Source organism: Sitophilus oryzae, unplaced genomic scaffold (genome assembly GCF_002938485.1).
Source record: "Sitophilus oryzae breed Bouriz unplaced genomic scaffold, Soryzae_2.0 scaffold_1588_pilon_pilon, whole genome shotgun sequence".
NCBI classification, from domain to species: domain Eukaryota; kingdom Metazoa; phylum Arthropoda; class Insecta; order Coleoptera; family Curculionidae; genus Sitophilus; species Sitophilus oryzae.
Genome location: NW_022146267.1, coordinates 708,572 through 731,739, shown reverse-complemented (window position 1 = coordinate 731,739; position 23,168 = coordinate 708,572). Strand labels below are relative to the sequence as shown.

The 23,168-nt window shown below is 32.4% G+C and overlaps 1 protein-coding gene across 1 annotated transcript in view; it reads right to left on the bottom strand.

The window, feature by feature from the left end:
• The window catches only part of LOC115879817 (high affinity cAMP-specific and IBMX-insensitive 3',5'-cyclic phosphodiesterase 8), a 511,035-nt gene that overhangs the window by 457,214 nt on the left and 30,653 nt on the right, over positions 1 to 23,168 (bottom strand). The window lies entirely within an intron of this gene.

Here is a 23,168-nt window from a genome sequence, read left to right as displayed (position 1 = left end):
TAGCATGTTGTATTCAAACGTACAGCATCGCCACAAAAAGTGCCATTTTTACTCCTAATAACACAATATATTATATTTTAAGTTAATAATAAGTATTATTCCTAACGTATTTTTCGCATTCTTAAGTAGAAAAAGATAGTATATAGCTAAATTCTTGAAGTGTACAAATATTTTTCTCGACAAAATGGTGAATGCAGCATTAATTATCTTAATAAATTTCTCTCAGGCAGTGAAATGGTGACAGCGGCGATAACCGTAACCGACGTGATGCTAGAGGCCTAATACTTGTAAAAGAAATATGATGACACAAAAAGAATTTAAAATATACAAATATAAAAATTTATATAAATTATTAAACATTGCTTGGCAGAGCAAGCTTTATACAGGGTGAGCTTTAAATAAGTGAATATAGTTTTAGGGTTCATATAGGTATTTCGATTCCAGGAGCATGTCTATGAATTTTTTTCCCAAAAAGATTGGAAAATTTTGTATTTTTCGGATTTTTCTTTGGATTTTTTTATTTTAACTTTTAGTTAGTAGATTAAATTTAGTAGAACGGTAATACAGAAAAAATACAGTAATTCTCAAAATTTATGGAAAATATAGTAGATAGCTTGGTAGGGCAAGCTTTATACAGGGTGAGCTTTAAATAAGTGCACATAGTTTTAGGGATAACCCCTATTTCGATTCCTGGAGCATGTCTATGAACTTTTTTTCCCAAAAAGATTGGAAAATTTCGTATTTTTCGGATTTTTTTTTGGATTTTTTTATTTTAATTTTTAGTTAGTAGATTAAATTTAGTAGAACGGTAATACAGAAAAAATACAGTAATTCTCAAAATTTATTGAAAATATAGTAGATATTTGGTAGTTGTATTAGGAGTAAAAATGACACGTTTTGTTGCGAGGCTGTACGTTTGACGTTACAGCCGAGACTATATTTTCAGTCTTTCTAAAAAAAAGTATTAATAATACAATAACTGTTCTGAAATCAAAACGATATTAGATATTTACTTTAGATGGTCTCTACTTACTTTGCTATAAATATTGAAATCGTAAATTATACAGGATGTTCAAAATTCTACGCCAAACTTTCTAAAATATAAAATAATTTTTCTTCGTTTTTTTCAATAGATGGAGAAGTAAAAAATAAACATTTCTTGTATTTAGAGTATTTCAAAATGTTTAATGGTTTCGCAGATATTCCCGCTTTTGTATTTCATATGGCATTTTCCACAGTAAATTTTCATTAAAGCCAACCAATGATTTTTCACTCGTATTTTACCATTGCAAGCGCCATATGAAATAATACTGCGTGTATCCGGAAAACTATTAAAAATTTTGAAATACTTTAAATACAAAAAATGTTCATTTTTTAATTCTCCTTCTAATAAAAAAAATAATATACAGGGTGTTCCATTTAAAAAAACGAAGAAAAATTATTTTATATTTTTGAAAGTTTGGAGTAAAATATTGTAAACACCCTGTATCATTTACGATTACCAGATTTATAGCAAAGTTAGAACAAACCATCTAAAGTAAATATCTAATATAGTTTTGATTTCAGACCAGTTCTTGTATTTTTAATATTTTTTTTTTTAAGAAGAGTTGAAAATATATATTTTTGATTTATTTCTTAATATCTCTGAAATTATCGAAATAGATTTACTCATATCTTAGGATTATGTAAAGTGAGCTGAAAGGAAGCCAAAAATGCAATAATATACAGGGTGTTCTATTTAAAAAAAATCATCCAGATCCACCCACACTTTTTTGAGTCATCCTGTGGAAGTTAAAATCTTCTTCTTAGTGTGCCGTATTCATTTAATGAATGTTGGCGACAATTCTGGCAAATTCGTCTCGATCTTGGGCGACTCTAAAGAGTGAATGGGCATCGAGACCAGTCCAGTCTCTGATGTTCTTAAGCCAAGAATACTTCTTTCTTCCGATGCCACGTTTTCCTTCAATCTTCCCCTCAAAAGTGCTTTACTTTTATGCCTAGGCGTTAAAATGACTTTTTTATATTTTCAATCACATCGCAAAAATCAACACTTTTGTGAAAAAAATATGTATTTTTTTAATTTTCAAAGTAAAATAACTCAGCTATTTTGGACTTATTTGAAAAACGGTAAACAGAGAATATGTTTGTTTCACCGAGACCTATCAGTCCTGAAAAGATATGTGTGTGTGTGTGTGTGTGTGGAATTTTTTATGACACCCTGTATGGCAGGTTTGGATGGTATGGAAGGTTGGTATCGTAGTTTGACTAAGAAATAAGGAAGTGTCTGAGAGTTGATCTAAATAATTAATTTAAGCTAAATGTCCTACTCTAAAATGATGTAAGAGTATCTAAGATCTTCTCTAGTTTTATTAAAAATATTAAATTAAACTCTTGTAGCGTTTTTTAAACCACTACCACTGCGAACGGCAGCTTTTCATCGGAGAGCAGTCGTGGATAAGGTATTTCACTAGAGAGAAAATTAATCAGTAATAATTAACAAAAGATATATAGATATTGGGCGCCAGGCATGTACAGAGAAAGAAAACACAGTTGTATAATACTTAAAACTAATGACTATATTTATTCATGACGTTCTTTGCTGATACATGACATTGTAGAGTTCTAGTAAATATATAGTGGTTATATGTCAAAGAAAGTGGTGGTAAGAGTCGTACTAAATATCAATGAAAACAACTACGATAAAATACAGGACATGTAAAGTTTAAGAGAAAATATGAAATGTAGCATTACTTTAATTAATTTGATATATTCCATATGATGCTAAATCGAAGATGTTACAACCTGTAGATTCTAGAATCTATGTCTCGTTATTCATCTGTTAATATAGCGCAATAATAATATCTATAGAAAGTAATACTATTACAAGGCGTAATATAATGAAACCTAAAATCTAAATCACATTGTAACTACTGAATCGACATAAATGTTCTTAATAATCTAACCACTAAATATAGTCCATTACGATATTATTTAAAATGTACGTTACTGTTTAAGACTGAAAATATAGAAAATCTAAAACATAAAAACTAGAACGTAAATCTACACTTAGCTGTTCTTTATGTAATCTTGCTTCAAACAGTAGCAGCGTGAGGTGGTCTCTCATCTCTGTACTCAGCCATCCAACACAAACCAAAGGGGCAGAATGAGACACCATAAATTGGTACAGCCGTAACTAACTAGCTTACAGCTGGGAACGAAGCAGCATGGGACTCAAGCTACATCCACGCTGTGGCACTTATATGTAAGAAAAAATCATTCTTACTGGGGACACTCGTCCACAGGACATCCATACATAAGATAATGTCCATACATAAGACACTACCCGTACCTTGGACACAGTCCGTACCTTGGACACAGTCCGTACCTTGGAAATAGTCCGTACCTTGGAAATAGTCCGTACCTTGGAAATAGTCCGTACCTTGGACACAGTCCGTATCTTGGACCCTAAAAATATGAAACTCTTGTTTAAAACCAAACAAGGTCTAATAAACAAAATAAACCTACCTCGAAATACTTCCGAGGGCTCAATAAATAATAAACAACATGTCCTTTCTTCCATGTGACATTCTGGAGGACAAAAAAAGGGAAGGGAACGCCAACAGCAAAATACAAATACAAGTTGGGACACCGTAAATACACTCAGTTTATGTACGGTGGTGGTTGGGACATCCGTAACTCTACCCTAAAAATATTCAATAATAATATCGAATCGATAAAAGGTAATAACTATCTTTACCTGTAGCCTCGAAATAGCAGCTGATTCAGATTATACAGCATGATTTAAATAATCACCATTTCTAAAGGCTGGGATAAAACAGAGCGTCAAAACAAAGTGAGGTTAAGCACGGAGAGTTGACAGAAGCGATGTTGACAGCGCGCGCCTTCACAAAATAGTAACAGGGTTGTGTCGAACGATCACAGGGTTGGCGACCAGGGAACGTAAAAATTACGCGTCAAATAATCTATCCGGCCTGAACGAGAGGGAATCCGGTGATGATAGGCCCAGACATCATATATTATATATAAAAAAGACATGTAACGAACTAAAAACGTTACACTCTAAAAGACATTTTTCTTCTACGCAAATGTTAAATTGGTACGAGAAAATTTAAACTAACGTAAAAATTAGTACCGTTTATAAAAATTTTAATACAAGTAATAAAGCTAGGAATATTAACGAGTATTTTCTGCCCCAGTTACTTATTTGCTCCTTCCAATCTTCGCAGGGCTTCTTGGCTCTCATAAAAATACCAATTATTTATAATTTTCTTTTGAAGGGAAGAATATTAACAGGCCCTTCCTGGAACTCCTTTGGAAGTAAAATTTAAATTTACTCTTTAATATTTTACAACTTTCATTTCAGCTTCGTTGTTTAAGATATAAACAAAGTAGTTACATGAAAAAATATTAATAAACTTAATAAGTTGTATCAGTACTACGTTAAGTTTATTAATTAACAATTTATGTCCGTAGATTACAAAAGAAAGTAGTAAATGATGAACTGACTGAAGTTATGATTAAAATTTCTATCATCTATCTGTAACTCCTAGAATAAAAAAACTTTTTTGAATTGAACGGAATTTTGTGCATACCTAAAGTATGTATTAGGATGTATTTTAGGAAAATATTTTATATTTACAGGGTGTCCCAAAAAAGTGTGAGTGGATCGAGATATTTTTTAAATGGAACACCCCGTACATTATGACATTTTTGACTTCCTTTCTGATCACTTTACATAATTATAAGATATTATTAAATATATTTTGATAGTTTAAGAGATATTAATAAGAAAAAAATATACAGGGTTGTTCACCACATACGACGCGGAGTACTGTAGCTAAACTCTTAGATTTTTGCAAATTGTAAGTTTTGGGTTCGTTGAAGGACTATTAGAGCTACAATTTAAAAACATTTTTACAAGATACAGAATGGCCCAAATAAATAAAAAATATTAAAGTTGTATTATTTTAAATGGAACACCCTGCATATTATTACATTTTTAGTTTCTACGATTAAAATAAAAGTAAATTTGATTAAGGTATACCGCATTTTAATCTTACCGTTTTTGAAATATTTAGGTTTTTGTCAAAATACAGTAATCACTTTGATGCTTTATTTCTCCAGGCGTATTTAAGTTTTTGAAACCAAATTTTACTAAATTTTGTGTTGCAATAATAAAAATTATACTACATATTATGTAGTATAATTTTTATAGCTAGTTAGTATAACCGTCTTTATTTAACCGTCTAAGAATTTATTTTAAATAATAACTAGCTATAAACGGCAATAACTTCTTTAATTTAAATGGAACACCATGTATGTTTTATATTGCTATTTCTTGATGTATAATACGCGCAACAAAGTCATGCCTTAGAGTGTATTCTGTACCAGCAAAGTTTACAGAATAAAATATAAGTTCGGTCACTTAGCATCGGCACTTTGAAAATCGCCTATCAAAAGCCAGAAGCCGCCTCGTCCGATACGCCGGATTTCGATGAAACCAGGAGTGGAAGCCGGGGTAAATAGAAGCCGCATTTTTACCGATCGCAATGTGCGACAAGGTGCAGGGGAACGTGGGGTATTTCAAAAATACCTAATAGTAAATCTACAAAAGAAAAAATATACTATCAGTTTATTGGTGTATTACATATAAATATTTATACATGGCAAGATAAAAAAAGATATAGCAAAAATAAAATAAATTTTAAAAACAAACACAAAAAATAAAGCTACTTGGAAAAAATAATATTACGCACGAGTGCAGTGTTCCATGAGTGCGTAATATGGTTTTCCAACACGAATTACGTACACTATAAAATTCCAAGCTGAAACTATTAAATGTCAACAACTTTTGATGTTTAAATGGTATCCTCGGTATTTTTTTACGTTATTCGATAGAAAATGATACTCTGAGTAGAAAGACATATCATATGTCAGCTTTTAACAGTTTCACATATGATTTATTTGAAAGTGTAACACGCGGTTTATAACGACAATTTGACTCGAAATACCAAGTGTGTGGCATGAAATTATTCGTAAAAAAATACTTTTTCCAAATATACTAATGAGCCACCCTCTTTCAATTTGAAAAAAAAAAATAAGATATGGTTAAAAATACCATTTGGGCATCTTTTAACCGGCCAAGACAAGACATAGAAAACATTAGACGATCAAATCTATTTTTCCCAGGACTCCTTGATTAAAGTTTTGTTTTAAAAAGAGCTATGACACTCAATATTGAAATTTTAAAAGATTTTTTTAAGCTAGAATGCCAAAAGTTGACATATGATATGTCATTCTATTGAGAGTGTAATTTTTTATCGTTTTATTTTATTTATATATAATAAAGTAGAAAAATGCCGAGGTTTCCGTTTAAAAATCAAAAGTTGTAGTCATTTTTGGTGAAACCGGAAGGGACCGAAAAAAATTGAAAACGTTAATCAATCCTAATTTAGGTCATATATTAACACACCAAATCTCGTTTTTTTATCTGAAAAAATAAAAAAGTTATAGGGATAAGCCACTTTTGAGACACACCCAGTATATGATTTTTCGTGTAAAAAAAATAAAGTGTTCTTGAATAATTCTAATTAGATATTTTAAATAATTTTTTTTCCAGTGGCGAATTTTCCAAAAATTTTTAAGAAATAATAAAAATAATTATGCTTTTTTTTATAATAAAGTAATAAATAATTAACTAAGGCTAATGTGATCAGTAACATTTTGCAAATAAGTATTATTATTATTATTATTTGAACATTTACCAGAGTAAATGATAAGGATAAATTCTTCGACTAATTTGGTGTTTTTTCTTATTATTTCTAGATGTTTACGCATTTTTTCACTTACCACAAGGTTGAACAATCAGGTGCGGTAGTTGCTAGATAGCTGTTCTGTCACTTATGCGTTGAAGTTCTTCTCAATATCGTTAAACTTTTTAACAATTATGGTGTACTCACTTGCAGAAAAAGTGGAAATAATCGAACTTTATTTTAAAAATAATGAATGTAGCAATCGGTTTGCGCAGATATTCAATGAACGCCATCCTGACAAACACCTTTATGGCAAAATCGTCCACGAGTTAGTAGAAAAATTTCGCGAAACTGGTTCCGTTATGAATAAAAAGAGGCAGAGGGAAAATCCTGTAGTTAATGAAGCTATGGAGGTATTCGTATTGGGTCAAGTTGTCATAGATAGTACGCTGAGTACAAGAAAATTAGCCAATGAGACCGGCCTGAATCGTACAAGTCTCCAAAGGATATTAAAAAGCACAAGTTCCACCCGTACAAAATTCAGTTGGTACAAGAACTCAACGAAGACGATTTTGATCGTCGCTTGCAATTTTGTGAAACTATGAGTGAACGAGTGGCGAATGATAATAATTTCCTATTTAATGTGTGTTTTTTCGGATAAGTGTACTTTCCTTTTGAACGGTGTCGTTACACCGCACAACTGTCAGTACTGGGCTGAGGACAACCCCAGGGTTTTTCACGAGGTGCACACACAAAAGCCTCAGAAATTGAACGTGTGGACTGGTATTTTTGGAAATTCTATTGTGGGTCAGTTTAACGATATTGAGAAGAACTTCAACGCACAAGTCACAGAACAGCTATCTAGCAACTACCGCACCTGATCGTTCAACCTTGTGGCAAGTGAAAAAAATGCGTAAACATCTAGAAATAATAAGAAAAAACCTGAAATTGGTCGAAGGAATTTGTCCTTATCATTTACTACGATAAATGTTTAAATAAACTTTTCAAATTTCAATCCTTCATATTTCCTCAATGACTCGACCGATTTTCAAAAACGTGGCGGGGAAATATAGAGAATAGAAAGCTCTTTTCATTGCGGTGCCATTTGACCCCCCTTCCCATTTGAAGAAAGTTGGGGGATGACACCCCCGCTTAGAGGGTTGAAGATTTTGCAATCATTTTTGGGGCAAAAGTTGTCCCCTTCACAAACAAAATTGATGTGTTTTTGGATTTTTTGAAAACAAAAATACCCTGGCCGTTATGCCTTGCGGAACGTTTTCGATGGGCCACCCTGTATGTATAATCATTAAATATTAACTTTATTAACAATATACTTAATATATCTAATATATTTGTTATTTTAATGAGTGTGAAAGCAAATTTAAAAAATAAAGCTATAATATTAAATTGATAAATGAACAAAAGCTCATATTTATTAAACATAAATATTAAACAGAATTTTGTTTATTTATTGCTATACGCTCCTATTATTTTGAAATTAATTATTCAATGTCGCTCCTATAGGTTGGTAGGTACCTACAAAATCAAAATGGTCATATAATTAAATAATAAACTGTATTATTGAGCTAATTATGAGAGCGAATTTGTAATTAAACATATTAATTAGATTTATGGTGATAGATATAATATGCATAATATAAAATAATAATTTTCGCATGTTTTAAAATTATCAATACATATTAAAATTTTAATCAGTTTTCTACATATTTGCCGAAAATAAAATTGGGTATAAATAGAAACTAGCTTATCCATTTTAATGATAAAGAGAATAATTATAAAAATGAAATTGTAGTTTGAAATAATAATTCTAATCTATAACAGGGTGGTCCCAACTGCATTACGGAAACTTCGGCAGCGTATTCTGCAGATAAAAATAAGTAAAAAAGTTTGTATAAATATAATGTCCTAAAATGCTTAGTTTCGGAGATACAGGGTGTAGAAATTTCAATTTTATTTCGATTTTTTCCAAATAATTTATAAAGTAGCATCAATATTTCGATGAAAATAGGTGTCTAGGAGTTTTTTGACATGAGAAATTAGATTTTGACGTCAATATGACTCCTACTTGTAGAAGGCGCCACCTACATATTTTTTTAACTGATCTGAACAGTAATAACTTTTCGTCCGTACCTGTATAAAACTACTGAGTAAAAAATATACATTTACAGGATTTTCTACGTAAAAAAGGTCTCTTGGTAAAAATCGCTACGAGTAATGGTTCTCGAGATATTTGGAATCGAAATTATCAATACCTGTCATCATTGATATAAATTAAACATAAATTTTGACTAAATAGTTATTAGACTGAAATCATAAATTTGAAATGTTTTTGAGTCAAAAGTTCAACAGAAACTGTTTTATTTCATTTATCATTAATTTAAAAAACAAAAATTTCCCAAATTTATTATTTCAGTGAAATATCTACTCAATCTGTTTATTTTTTGTCAATATAGTGACACGTATTGACTATTTCTATTCTAAATATCTTGAGAACGGTTGCCCGTAGCGAGTTTTTCCAGACATTTTTTTACGTAAAAATTCACGGAAATTTATATTTTTTCACTCACTATTTTTATACAGGTACGGACGAAAAGTTATTACTATTCAAAACAGTTAAACACATGAAGGTGACGACTCCTACAAATGGGAGTCATATTGACATCAAAATCAAATTTCTCATGTCAAAAAACTGCCAGACACCAATTTTCATCCAAATATTGACGTTACTTCATAAATTATTTGGAAAAAATGGAAATAAAATTAAATCATTTCTACACCCTGTATCTCCGAAACTAAGCATTTTAGGACATATATTAATACGAACTTTTTTTAACTATTTTTATCTGCAGAATATGATGCCCAAGTTTCTGGAATACAGTTCGAACCATCCTGTATAGACGAAATTTTGGGGTATTATTTGACAATGAGTAACTAATGTAGAATGTAGAACGTAGAACGTAGAACGTAGAACGCAGAACGTAGAACGTAGAACGTAGAACGTAGAACGTAGAAGTAGAACGTAGAACGTAGAACGTAGAACGTAGAACGTAGAACGTAGAACGTAGAACGTAGAACGTAGAACGTAGAACGTAGAACGTAGAACGTAGAACGTAGAACGTAGAACGTAGAACGTAGAACGTAGAACGTAGAACGTAGAACGTAGAACGTAAAACGTAGAACGTAGAACGTAGAACGTAGAACGTAAAACGTAGAACGTAGAACGTACAGCGTAGAATGTAGAGCGTAGAGCGTAGAATGTAGAATTTGCTTCTAGTACAAAATCTATCCTAAAAATTAAAGACTTGCAAGAGTCTTGCACCAGGGTTGGACCAACACTGGGTTCGGAAAAACCAAGACCAAATGAGTCTAAGTCTTTGGCATATTTGTTCATCACTACAGAAGTACTTTAGAATTTTGATCATCGCTGAGTCTGTCACTCTTGTAATTAAAAAAACTTTAACTAGCGATAATATTAACTCTCAGGCATAATTTTTAGATATATTGGTAATATAGCTATTTATGTCCTTTTTATCACTTAAATTAATATTCCCTTGCTTTATATTAATTTCAGATTTCTAGATTCTTTAAGTACCACTTTAAAATTATCACATATTAAACTATTCATAAACAATAAAAAATTGTTATTTACTTATAATTACTTAAATTACTTCATATTAAATATACCTCATTGAAAAACTAAAAATAATATTAAGAATTACTTAATATCCAATAAAATATCGATTTCATATGATCGATTTTCAGTCATCCATTCTAAGCGCGAACAAAAATAACTTCGTATGTATATATAGGGGAAAATATTTCAATGAAGAGATATAATGGGGATAATATTTCTTCTTTCCTTTTTCTGACAGTAAAATGTATGGGTTATGAAAATATCCTCGTTTGTTCCAGGGAGATCGGTCAAATATTTCCATTATTTTTTTGTTGCTCTAAATAATATATTATTGACTTTAGCAAAGTTCTAATAAAATATCCTTAGACTATCAAACAAAAATGATTAAATATATTTTCTTAAATAATCTTTGAATAAGAAGACTAAGGAAGGAGCATCAAAAATCTTAGGTCCACCGCCATGGGACTCAAATATTGCCGACTTAAATTCCGGTTTATCAGTGCCGTTCTAATTTTATTTAAAAAATGTAAAACTATGATGTAGGGTAGACGTGGGGTAGACTCAATATTTTTTTTATTTTACGTTGTGAATAAATGTTGGTTGTTGTTATAAAAACATATTATTATAATAAAAATAGATAAGTTTTAATAATTATTTATTAACACAAATATCCGATACGCTACTGAAGCAGGTAAGTCAAATTGACGTATCTAAATTCTTTGACATCTAATATTTGACAAGTAGTAAATAAAAGCAAAAATGCAAGAAAAAATATATAATTAGTTAATTTAAGTGAATTTCATAAATGATTCACTTACTAGCGAAAAGTTGTTCCATTATTTTACTCGATTTTTGCCGAGATCTACCGCACGCTACACAACCAACTCTTTTAGAGTCTTTTTCGATAAATCGCGATAGTGTCACTGTTAATTTAAGTTCTGCCACAATTTCCATCTAGATTTACTACCTTTATACAACTATCAGTAGTAGAATAAATAATTAATAACATAAAATAAGCTCCGTAAAGACTGACAAATCCACAAAATTTCGAATCAAATTCAAATGTGTCAAATGAATCGCCAAACAGAACTGTCAAGGATCCCCTCCCTAGAGTCCTTTTTCCGCCCACCATGCATGAATACATGGATAGCATTATGCTCCTTGATTAGTCTTCTTATTCAAAGTAAATAATCTATTCAAACTGTTGTCATTATTTAAAACAACATAGGTTGGGATTTTTGGTGTTATAGTCCAAGAAAATAGGCTTTTAAATTCGAATTTTTGGTAAAAATTTGAATTTTTGATATAATTTACTTTGAAAGATCTAAAAACGAATTGTACTTTTTTGTAAATTCACCCCCGAGAAGAAGTGGACTAAGTCAATTTTTTTGGATTTTCGAATTTCAATATATTACGATTTCTGTTGTTTTCTATCTACTTACGAGGTTTTAAAAATGTTAGTCTATAAAAACTTTTTTGTCATACGCTCCCAAAAACAGCTATTTTACGGACTCATTTCAGTCCGTAAAATGTTTCTTTTTCGGCCTAGGCCGTAAAGGTCGTCATGGCAACCTTTATGGACTAAAATGTCTAAATTCGTTATTTGGTTGTTTTATTTTGTCATTCGAAATTTGTCACAAAATCACATAAAATTATACATATATTTATAATTAAATTATTAAATACTAACAATATCAAAAGCTAAGTTATTTGTTTAAAGTAAGTACCTAGGTACTTACTTTTCGTGGAAATAATTTAGCAATACATCTTCATTTACAACGAATACGCCATTTTTGTCTTTCCATTCATTAAAAACATCATATTCTTTCTGGTAAATGGCACGAGACTTCACAGGGAAGTAAATCCAACACGATTTCTTTGGCCTTATTAGCAATATGTTCGGGATTTTGGAACATTTTAAAATTGTTGATGAATTTGTGTGATTTTGTGACAAATTTCGAATGACATGTCAAAATGCGATGAAATAAACAAACTCGTTACTAAGATATGAATTTATAAGCCAACTTTTTCAAACATTATAATTTCAAATATGGAAAATTTGCAAATATGCGTTCTAAAAAACTGTAAAAAGCGTATGACAAAAAATAGTGTATGTAACACGTACCTAAATTATGTTTTTTAGGACTCATCTACTATTTCGGACTCGGCTAACGCCTCGTCCGCAAACAGTAATGATTCGTCCTAAAAAACATCATTTTAGGTACTAGTTACATAAATAGCTATTATATAAGAGCTTCTTGCCTTGAACTGATAATATAGAAATTAATTCCACGCTGTGTTCGACATAATGTGGATCAACCTGCTCTCACTACCTGTTTCGGGGCCCTACCCCATCATCAGGTGAGCTTGGGTCGTTTCCACAATATGTCGAACACAGCGCAGAGTATATAAACACGACTTGTCGTAAAGTAGCGGTAAGATATTAAGTCCCGCATCGCAATATAGCGGCCTGCGTGCAATGCTAGTAGCCCCGAAACCGGTAGTAAGAGCAGGTTGATCCACATTATGTCGAACACAGCGTGGAATTAATTTCTATATTAGCAGTTCAAGGCAAGAAACTCTTATATAATTTTATTATATACCTAAAAACTGCAAGAAATTCATTTTCCATTATATAATTTGGGCTAGCCGAAAAAAGCCTTTATTTACTATCGATAGTTGTGCTTCGGTGGTACGAAAGTACTACCATTGCACGCAGGCCGCTATCTCGCGATGCGGGACTTAATATCTTACCGCTACTTTACGACAAGTCGTGTTTATATACTCTGCGCTGTGCTCGACATATTGTGAAAACGACCCAAGCTCACCTGATGTTGGGGTAGGGCCCCGAAACCGGTAGTGAGAGCAGGTTGATCCACATTATGTCGAACACAGCGTGGAATTAATTTCTATATTAGCAGTTCAAGGCAAGAAACTCTTATATAATTTTATTATATACCTCAAAACTGCAAGAAATTTATTTTCCATTATATAAAAACTTTTATATATCTCACTCAAAATTGTCATCGTAAAGACGCAACGAGTCACATCAGAAACATGGTACAAAGAATACAAGGTATGATCGATAGCGGCTCCAATTTCGTTCAGTTCGCGCATACCACCTGTGACGTCACTAGGAAAATAATGAATAAATAAAAAATAAAGAAAGTTGACAGGAGATCTCAAATACGTTTTAATTAATTAAAAATTAATTTTTATTAAAACGTATTTGGGAGATCTGCATTTTTTAGGGTTATGGTTAAGAATTGTTTATTTTTAAGACTTTTTAGTTCGTTTAATTTAATAATTACTAAAACCAGCAGTTCCAAAAATATATTTAAAAATAATTATCTATTAACATGGATTTGGACGATAATAATAGGTAAGAATACTAAATTTATTTCTATATTCGGTATAAAATTGTTTATTAGGTTTTTAGTTTGCGATGTTTATGGTAAATAATTTTCATGTTCATTGCCTCTGAATTCACATGAGGACAGAGATGAGGATATCTATGGAAAAGTAACCACAAGAGGAATTGTTACATCATTTAAAAAATGTTGGGAAGTTGAAGTTTCCCATCGAAAAGTAGAAAATGCCAATGCAGATGAATGTATTGTAATTGTGATAGAAGTAATTCCAAGGGTGAAGTCTATTATAATTAGTGACCTGTGCTTCTTTTTATATGTAGATGTTTCAGGTTTTGAGAATAAATCGGTTGAACGAAACCCAAAATTTAGAGGAAGTATTTGCATACCCAGAATATGACCATCAAGGATTATATAGCTCAAATTTCCTTAATGGTAGGCAATTATTCAATGCAAATTAACTTTTTAAGTGACTGAAATATTAAATAGTTTACAATATGGTATATCACTAAAAATATATTACTTTTAGGTACAATTAGTGCCCGATACATTTCAAAAAGTAGAATATTATTTTATATTAAATGAGGTGTTGTACCAACAATCAATTTATATTAATACCGGAGATTAAAAAATAATAGAATAAATAGTTCTTTTTTTATACTACAAAAATAAACTATAGAATACAACAGTATTTAAAAAATAAATAAAAAGTTATGTCCCGGCCGGGATTCGAACTCAGGTCTCTCGCTTCCTAGCCCGACTCCTTACGCACTGCTCCACAGTAACTTGCTTAGCGATAATTCAATGACGGTATATAAACAAAAAAACAGGTTTATAACAATATCTTGACGATTTGAACTGGCGCGCGGAGAGTGGTGACCAATAGCGCCTGTTATCACCTGTGACGTAGCGACCAACCTGCGCAATATCATACCTTGTATTCTTTGTACCATGCATCAGAAAGCCAGAGTGGAACAAAAATCAGACTTAACCACATGTTAACCACTCTGGCATTTCGTTAGTATATTTCTTACGGTGTAGTGTGATTAATAGAACTAATTTTGCTTCAAAAAGTTGATTAGATAAGACAGTTACTAGTCAAAAATTAATTTTTCGTAATAATGATAATGAAAAGTTTTGCCCCGAAAAGTGTCTTTGTTCGAAATACAGTGGTTACATTTTAAAATATCTGACCCATACAAAATTTAGACAGAATTTCTATTTAAATATTGAGCATAAATCCAGCTGGTAAATAAGGCAGAGGCAGATTAAAAATTTCAATTACCTGTCCTTCATTTTGGTTGCCTGTAATGCAAAAAAAGTAAAATATCTAACAATTATCTTAGTAAATACCGCCAGTACATCCAGTATTTTTAAGAACCTAAAGGTGTAATAGCAATAAATATATCTTTTCTCTTCTTAATCCAGGACAAATATGACGCAGAACTTTTATTAAAAAATAATCTGCCATATGAAGAGCTTAACTAGGGTGTTTTTGATAATTTTGATACTATCAGAATATATTTCTTAACTTGTTAAACCGTTATATTATCTTACTAGCGTGTACCCGCGACTTTGTTCGCGTCGAATTAATCATTTTTAATGGTGATGATAAACCAAAGCAAGAATTCGCATTAACATACAAACTGGATAAAATTTTCTCACATTTATGTCAGCATGAGAAAAAAACAATCGAGAAACTCCTCCTTATCGAACCTCTACACCCTACAGTCAATCCGTTTGCCAAAAAAGCAGCTTTAAACGTCAAGCAGTTTAAGCAGAATCGTGATTACTCAATGGTCATATTTTATGAAACACCCTGTATAAATTTTTAAAAAATCTTAAAATATGTAAAACAACAAAATAAAATATACGTGTTTAAGAGTTTTTTTTCCTAAAAACTCACCGGTTTTTAAATAAAAAATATTCTAATATTTGAGGGGTGGTTTCACCCCCTTAGAATTCGAGTTTCAAAAAATCCCTTTTTATCGAACCTCTACACCCTAAAGTCAATCCGTTTTCCAAAAATCAGCTTTTTACGTCAAGCGCTTTAAGCAGGATCGTGATTAATCAATGACCAGATTTTTCGAAACACCCTGTATACATTTTTGAAAAATCTTAAAATATGTAAAAAAAAACAAAATAAAATATACGTGTTTAAGCGTTTTTTCGGAAACTTGACCGTTTTTTAAATAAAAAATATTGTAATATTTGAGGGGTGGTTTCACACCCTTGGAACTGGATTTCGAAAAATCCTTTCTTATCGAACCTCTACATCCTAGAATCAACCTGTATGCCAAAACTGAGCCTCTTACGTTGAGTGGTTTAAGCAGGATCGTGATTAATCAGTGAATCAGTCACTTAAGGATTTTATATATTAGTATAGATTAATATTTGTAAGACATATTATGTAGATAGACATATATTATATAGACATAATATTCACAGTTTTGTTTTTAAATATAGTTTTTTTTATTTAGATCAAGACATATTTTAGATTATGCTCTCAATCAATTGAAAGCCAGAAGTCCAAGTCAAAAAATTAGTTAATACAAAATAAACTAACAAAAAATACCATCCACTTTTATGCGAAAATTTAAGTAGGTAACACATTTTGTTACAATTCCAAAGGTACAATGTTAATATCTATGAGTATTTTACAGTAAGCCGTTAACTTTGAAGCCACATATCTCGAAACTACATTTTTTGACTTAGACCGCTCTGGTTTTCAACGGCTCATTTATTCCAGTATGTTTTCCCTAAATGTATAATAACTTTCTATATCAGAAACTCCCCAAAGTAATACCATTTGATCCCACATCCCCATTCAAAACACCGTCAGAAAATAATATTCTGTCGTAAATACATAAAAAACAACACTCTGAGGGACAGATTTAATAGGGGCGTATTTTTCTTTTGCCATCTTTTGGCATTATGATATATGATTCGGCTATAATGGCTTCGCTTTTTGTTTCTTTTTTCGGTTTTTCTTTCATTTATGAACAGTAGTATTATTACATATGGACTTTTTATGAGGGTTGGGTTAAAAGGTTCGTATTGAGATTAGAGTTTGTTGATGGATTATTTGAGTTTCACAGCAGGCGTAACATTGAGATATATGCGTCAAGTTACTTAACTTTTTATGTTCTACCATTTGCTCTTTTTACGCTATCTGTACCAATAAATAAAATTATCATCATCATCATCATTTAGCTTATTCCGTCCACTGCTGAACAAAAGCCTCCCTTAACTCAAGCCATTTCTTTCTATTTTGTGCCACTTGAATCCAGTTTCCAGCCACTCTCTTAATATTATCTGTCCATCGACTAGGAGGTCGTTCTCTGCTTCTATCCGCCTCGTGTCTTGGTCTCCATTCCACAAGTCTCTTTGTCCACCGTCCATCTGTTATCCTAGCCACATATCCTGCCCAATTCCATTTAAGATGGTATGATTGGTATCTGTGATTTCTCTCAGGCTTTCGACTGTGTAAATCATAATATCTTAATTAACAAATTGCAATACTATGGATTCAGGGGAGTGCCGCTCGAATGGCTTAAGTCGTATCTTGGCAACAGAAAGCAGTTGTGAGGATTGATACGTCTATGTCTTCTTGTAAGCCTATAGAATGTGGTGTCCCTCAGGGCTCAGTACTTGGCCCTATTTTGTTTCTGGTGTTTATCAACGACATTGCAAATCTAGACATTAGAGGTAAAATCTGCCTCTTTGCGGACGATACGAGTTTCACTTGGAGGGGCCCAGATGTTACGGCACTATGTAATACTATGACTGCGGCACTATATAATACTATATACTCCAGTGACTTACGCACCATTAAATCTTGGTGCGATTCTAATCTCCTATGCCTCAACCTTTCAAAAACTAAAGTTTTGTCATATAAAAGTACTATACAACCTATTGTACTTAATAACACCACTATTGACGTCGTGGACTCTGTGAGATTCTTAGGACTTGTTGTAGACAACTCGTTAAAATGGGACTTGCACATCGAACCTTTATCAAAGGAACTAAGCGCTGCCTGTTTTGCGCTAAGATCAGTTTCTAAGGAACTTAACTCATCAACCTCTAGAATGGTCTATTATGCTCCTTTTGAGTCGCATCTTTGTTATGCCCTTCCATGCTGGGGTACTTGCTGCGCGACAAAATTTGATCGTATTTTCAAACTTCAAAAGAGAGCAGTTCGATACTTATTGGGACTAAACAGTAGAACTCACTGCCAGAATTTCTTTAAAAATTTCAAAATACTGACTCTTCCTTCCTTATTCATTTTTGAATCCGTTTGCTTAATCCGCAAGCACATATTCTCTATTCCGGAAAGGTCTTCTCGCAACTATCCACTTAGGAATGCGGAGCACGATATTTATCTGCCAACCCCGAGCTCAGAACTAGTTAAGGGCTCAATACTGTACAATGCCAAGAAAATGTACAATCATTTGCCTTCGAATATCAAGTCACTTTCATTCTTTCCCGCATTTCGCAAAGCTCTGAAATCATAGTTACTGGAGAGAGCCCTATATGCTGTAAACGACTTTTTTGTTGATGTTTTATCGTGAACAATTTTGAACTTTAAAATTTTGATCATCTCACACACTGGTTAAAGATCTAGTATTTAATATTTAATATTTTATAACTCTTGATTTTATGATATATAACATGATTTTATCCATTTACAGTTTTCCTTTTGCAAAATTTTCTAGATACGCCTGTGTTCTGCAATGTCCATATATGTTTTATTTGTAATTTTATGACGTAAATTTGTTTTGAATTGATTTGTATTGTATGACATTTTTTTTTTATTATTTGTATGACATTTTTTTTTATTATTTGTATATTTGTTTTTGTGCTTTTTTGTTTTGTGAATGCTTTGTCGATGAAGCTGTTTTGGCTTTTTATACAATAAAGCGTTGTTTTTTTGGGGGGTATTTTATCTCTAAGTGTAACTCCCAACATGGACCTTTCCATTTTCCGTTGCATGACGACCTGTATTCTATGTATGTTCTTTTTTGTCAAAGTAAGTGTTTCAGCTCCGTACGTAAGGACAGGCAACTCAGGCAAGACACACTGGTTAAAGACTTTTCTATTTAAACATATTGGAAGATCAGATCTCAGTACATGCTTTAGTTTACCGAATGCCGCCTACGACATTAAAACGACACGTAAACGCAATTTGGCTCAAGTATCGTTGTTAGTTTAATACTTTATGTCCACGGGTCCACAGTGGCGAAAATTGATTTTGACCGTTTTGATATTACAGGGTAGTCAATTTAAACTTAAGAAAAATAGCTAATTTGTTCAAAATTGCAACACACATACCTGTTTTACAACTGTTAAATGTTTTCTTATTATATCAGTAATTTAATTTTATTTGGGTATAAAATGGTTTAGCTTTATTCATTTTGGCATAAATAGGGACTTAATATAAATTTAAGTCCTGTAAAAATGTTTATTTTTCTAATATACAAATTATGTTAAGTCAGTCAAAAAAATGTTGGTATTGATAATTTATAATGGCATATTGTATATATTTCCGAACTTGGTTTGCCAAAGATTAAAATTAATGATTTTAATCAAGCAATAATAGCATCAATCAATTAAATGATTATTATTGCTTATAAAAAGGTCTTTAAATTTACGTTTATTCCCAAATGGGGGTTCTAGGGAACAATTTGAGCTTCCGACCATTTCATATTGTGCTTCTGGGCCATACATGTGCTGTCCTCCATTTGCGAATTTCAAATTCCAGAGCTCTAAACCCTGGCCCATATAGCACGTCCAAATGAAATTACGTTTCTACAAGGTAGACACATGAGAAACAACATATGTTAAAGTGAACCTAAGTGTTCATCTAGTTCTAACATACACATATGAGATACACGCAGGTTTATATTTATAGAATTGTGTGATACAATGTTTACTAGTTATATACCTTCTGCACTCAAGATTCTAAAGAGTTTTTTGTAACGTAACAAATAATTATTAAAATAATGAAATCTGACGTCGGTATATGAGACATACAATGTATAAGTGATATGTATGTGTGATACTTCGTATCATAGTTGTGCCTACAGTACACACCTTGTAAAAATGTGACGTATACACATAATATAAATATCTATATAGACACTTTGTAATAGTGTACTGTTGTGTCTACATTCTAGCATGAAATGAAGGTGTGCGCATGCGCGGATAGCCTCAGCGTAGATACACCGACCAAGTGTATCTTATGTGTCCTCTCTCCTTCTCCTTTCTAGGAGTGGTATGTGTTAGCAGCCATTATTGTTTTATCATTCGGAAGCTCTATATAAATGTTCTGTTTGTGTGTAGTTTAAAAGAGATTTTAAGGTAAGCACAAGTTTTTAATTACCTTGTTACCTTAAAACCTACCTAACCTAACCTTAATATTATAGCAGCGACTCTTCCCTTACTCGATACCCAATTTACCAAATTTTGACTCCAATGAATGAAAACTCTAAATATTCTCGTATAATGATAAAGAGGTTAGCTCTGCAATATATTTTTTTTAATTTGGAAATAATAAAAATCTAAATGGACCAGAGATAGAAAGATTTAAACACTTCCCAGAACTTCTTACACTGATATTCGGTAAGTTATTGATGGATCAATATACAGATATGTTTAATATTCAATAATCAGTTTTATATAAAATTTAAGGGTGAGATTGTCAATCTGGAAATAAAATACAACAAAGTCCAACAGAGTGCTCGATGAATGAGTATGCTAACAAACCAATTGCTTGGAGAGAAAAGAGGAGAAAAAAATGACTAAACGAGGTCCACCAAATCGTGGCGATATACCAGTGTTTACCATTTTAGTATGTTGTTATACTAGGTACTTATATTTTTAATACATTTTGATATAAATTCTGTTCTTTTACAGTGTTTTCTTACTTCTGGTTTCTGCAGTGTAAATAATTATTATTATTTTGTTATTTGCGCTATTGCGTTCCATGATATAAAGAAATATAATAATTTTATTTTTTAACCACTTAATACATTTTATGGAAGAAAAATGGTACATTTAATACAAAACAAAAATGGAACAATTTTAAGGCTACTTCTCTTGAACTTACGATCGAGATACTTTTGGAACATACAAAGTTTTGTCTTTCTAATTTTCGTTCTAAAAAGATATAATTGGTATCATTGAATAAATATTTCTTAAAAAGAACGAAAAGTTAGGCATCAAAACTTGTATTATTTCCTAAATTCGTTCATAAGAAGTAGTTTTATCTAGCACAAGATATACGAAGCAAAATACATACGTATACACGCGGTAGTCACACTGCAATGTGTAAACATAGTTTAAACGTAATACACAAGCACTGTCCATCCTACGGCACACTGTGTATCCCTTATTTTGTGTATACGTAAATGCTATACTGTGGCTACATTGTGAGGCGGACGTTTAACCTTTGTGCATACGTGTTGAACTACAATGTGTAAACGTAGCATATTTACATCGGGGGAATTGTGTCACCCTGTGTCTACATCTAGTAATGTAAATACATCGTAAATGTGATTTGATGTGCTGTATGGGGGGCTATTCGAGAACGGTTCTGAAAGGACCTGTGCGCGATAGACTGGTGTCTAAATATGTCAATTGTCAAGTTGAAAACATTGTCAAACTTGAAAAAGTTCATCCCAAAGGATGTTTTGAGATGGATAAAGTGGATATTGGTTTTTCCATATCTCCATAATTTTTAAATCTTAATCTTAACCTCACTTAAATAGCTGGGAACGCCGAGCACTAATTTATAGGAAGGTGCTCGAGGGGTAGGGGGTCCTCGGCGCGGAATTGTTCTGAACTTTATGACTCAATTGAATGGAGGGAGAGTATCGCGTTCTTGGACAGTTCAGAGCTGCACAACTGCGTGAATGGAGGACAGTAATGGTCTTATGCCTGCTTTACCTGGTACCTGGGCTCACTGTTTTATCCCCTTATACGTGTTTGTTATGTTCGTATTTAAAAAACTGTTTTACATTAAATTTCAATTAAGTTCTAAATAACATATACCAAATCTTACAATCATAGGTTCAAAACAACGGTGGTTGACATATTGTATATATTTCCAAACTTGGTTTGCCAAAGATTAAAATTAATGATTTTAATCAAGCAATAATAGCATCAATCAATTAAATGATTATTATTGCTTATAAAAAGGTCTTTAAATTTATGTTTATTCCCAAATGAGGGTTCTAGGGAACAATTTGAGCTTCCGACCACTTCATATTGTGCTTCTGGGCCATACATGTGCTGTCCTCCATTTGCGAATTTCAAGTTCCAGAGCTTTAAACCCTGGGCTATTCGAGAACGGTTCTGAAAGGACCTGTGCGCGATAGACTGGTGTCTAAATATGTCAATTTACAAGTTGAAAACATTGTCAAACTTGAAAAAGTTCATTCCAAAGGATGTTTTGAGGTGGATAAAGTGGATATTGGTTTTTCCATATCTCCATAATTTTTAAATCTTAATCTTAACCTCACTTAAATAGCTGGGAACGCCGAGCACTAATTTATAGGAAGGTGCTCGAGGGGAAGGGGGTCCTCGGTGCGGAATTGTTCTGAACTTTATGACTCAATTGAATGGAGGGGAGTATCGCGTTCTTGGACAGTTCAGAGCTGCACAACTGCGTGAATGGAGGACAGTAATGGTCTTATGCCTGCTTTACCTGGTACCTGGGCTCACTGTTTTATCGCCTTAAGGCTGATTCATGGTACACCGGGCCGTACCCGAGCCGGGCACGGACGGGGCACGGACGCCTTTCGGCGAAGCTCGGCCCGTGCCCGGCTTAGCATGAATGCATACGTATAAATAACATTTGACAATATTTGGCCGTGCCTTCACCGTCGCACGGCCCCGGCCCGTCACGGTGTACCATGAATCAGCCTTTATACGTGTTTGTTGTGTTCGTTATGGTGCGTCCAGACCTGAGGAGTCGAGTGCGAGACGAGAGCAAGACAAGAGCGAGACAAGAGCGAGGCAAGAGCAAGACGAGTGCGAGACGATGAAAAACCTGCAGCAAATAATAACGAATTAGTAATAAATTTTTGTATCTTTAACATGATATTTGGTTTGTCGTATTTTATTCATCGTCGATTTTTTCCCCTTTTACCCTTCATTTGTTTCGAGTTTTTTAGAACAAAATGTTAAATAGAAATGTTATAAGAAAGGTTAAAAAGCACATTTGAAAATTACTGTAGAGTATACGGGGTACTTCAGAAAGTGTTACGGATATAGGTATGTTTTAATGGGAATACCCTATTTTTTATTTTATTATTAGATTCTACGTACAATTCGGTAATTTTTTTTGCATATCATATTACCTATATATCT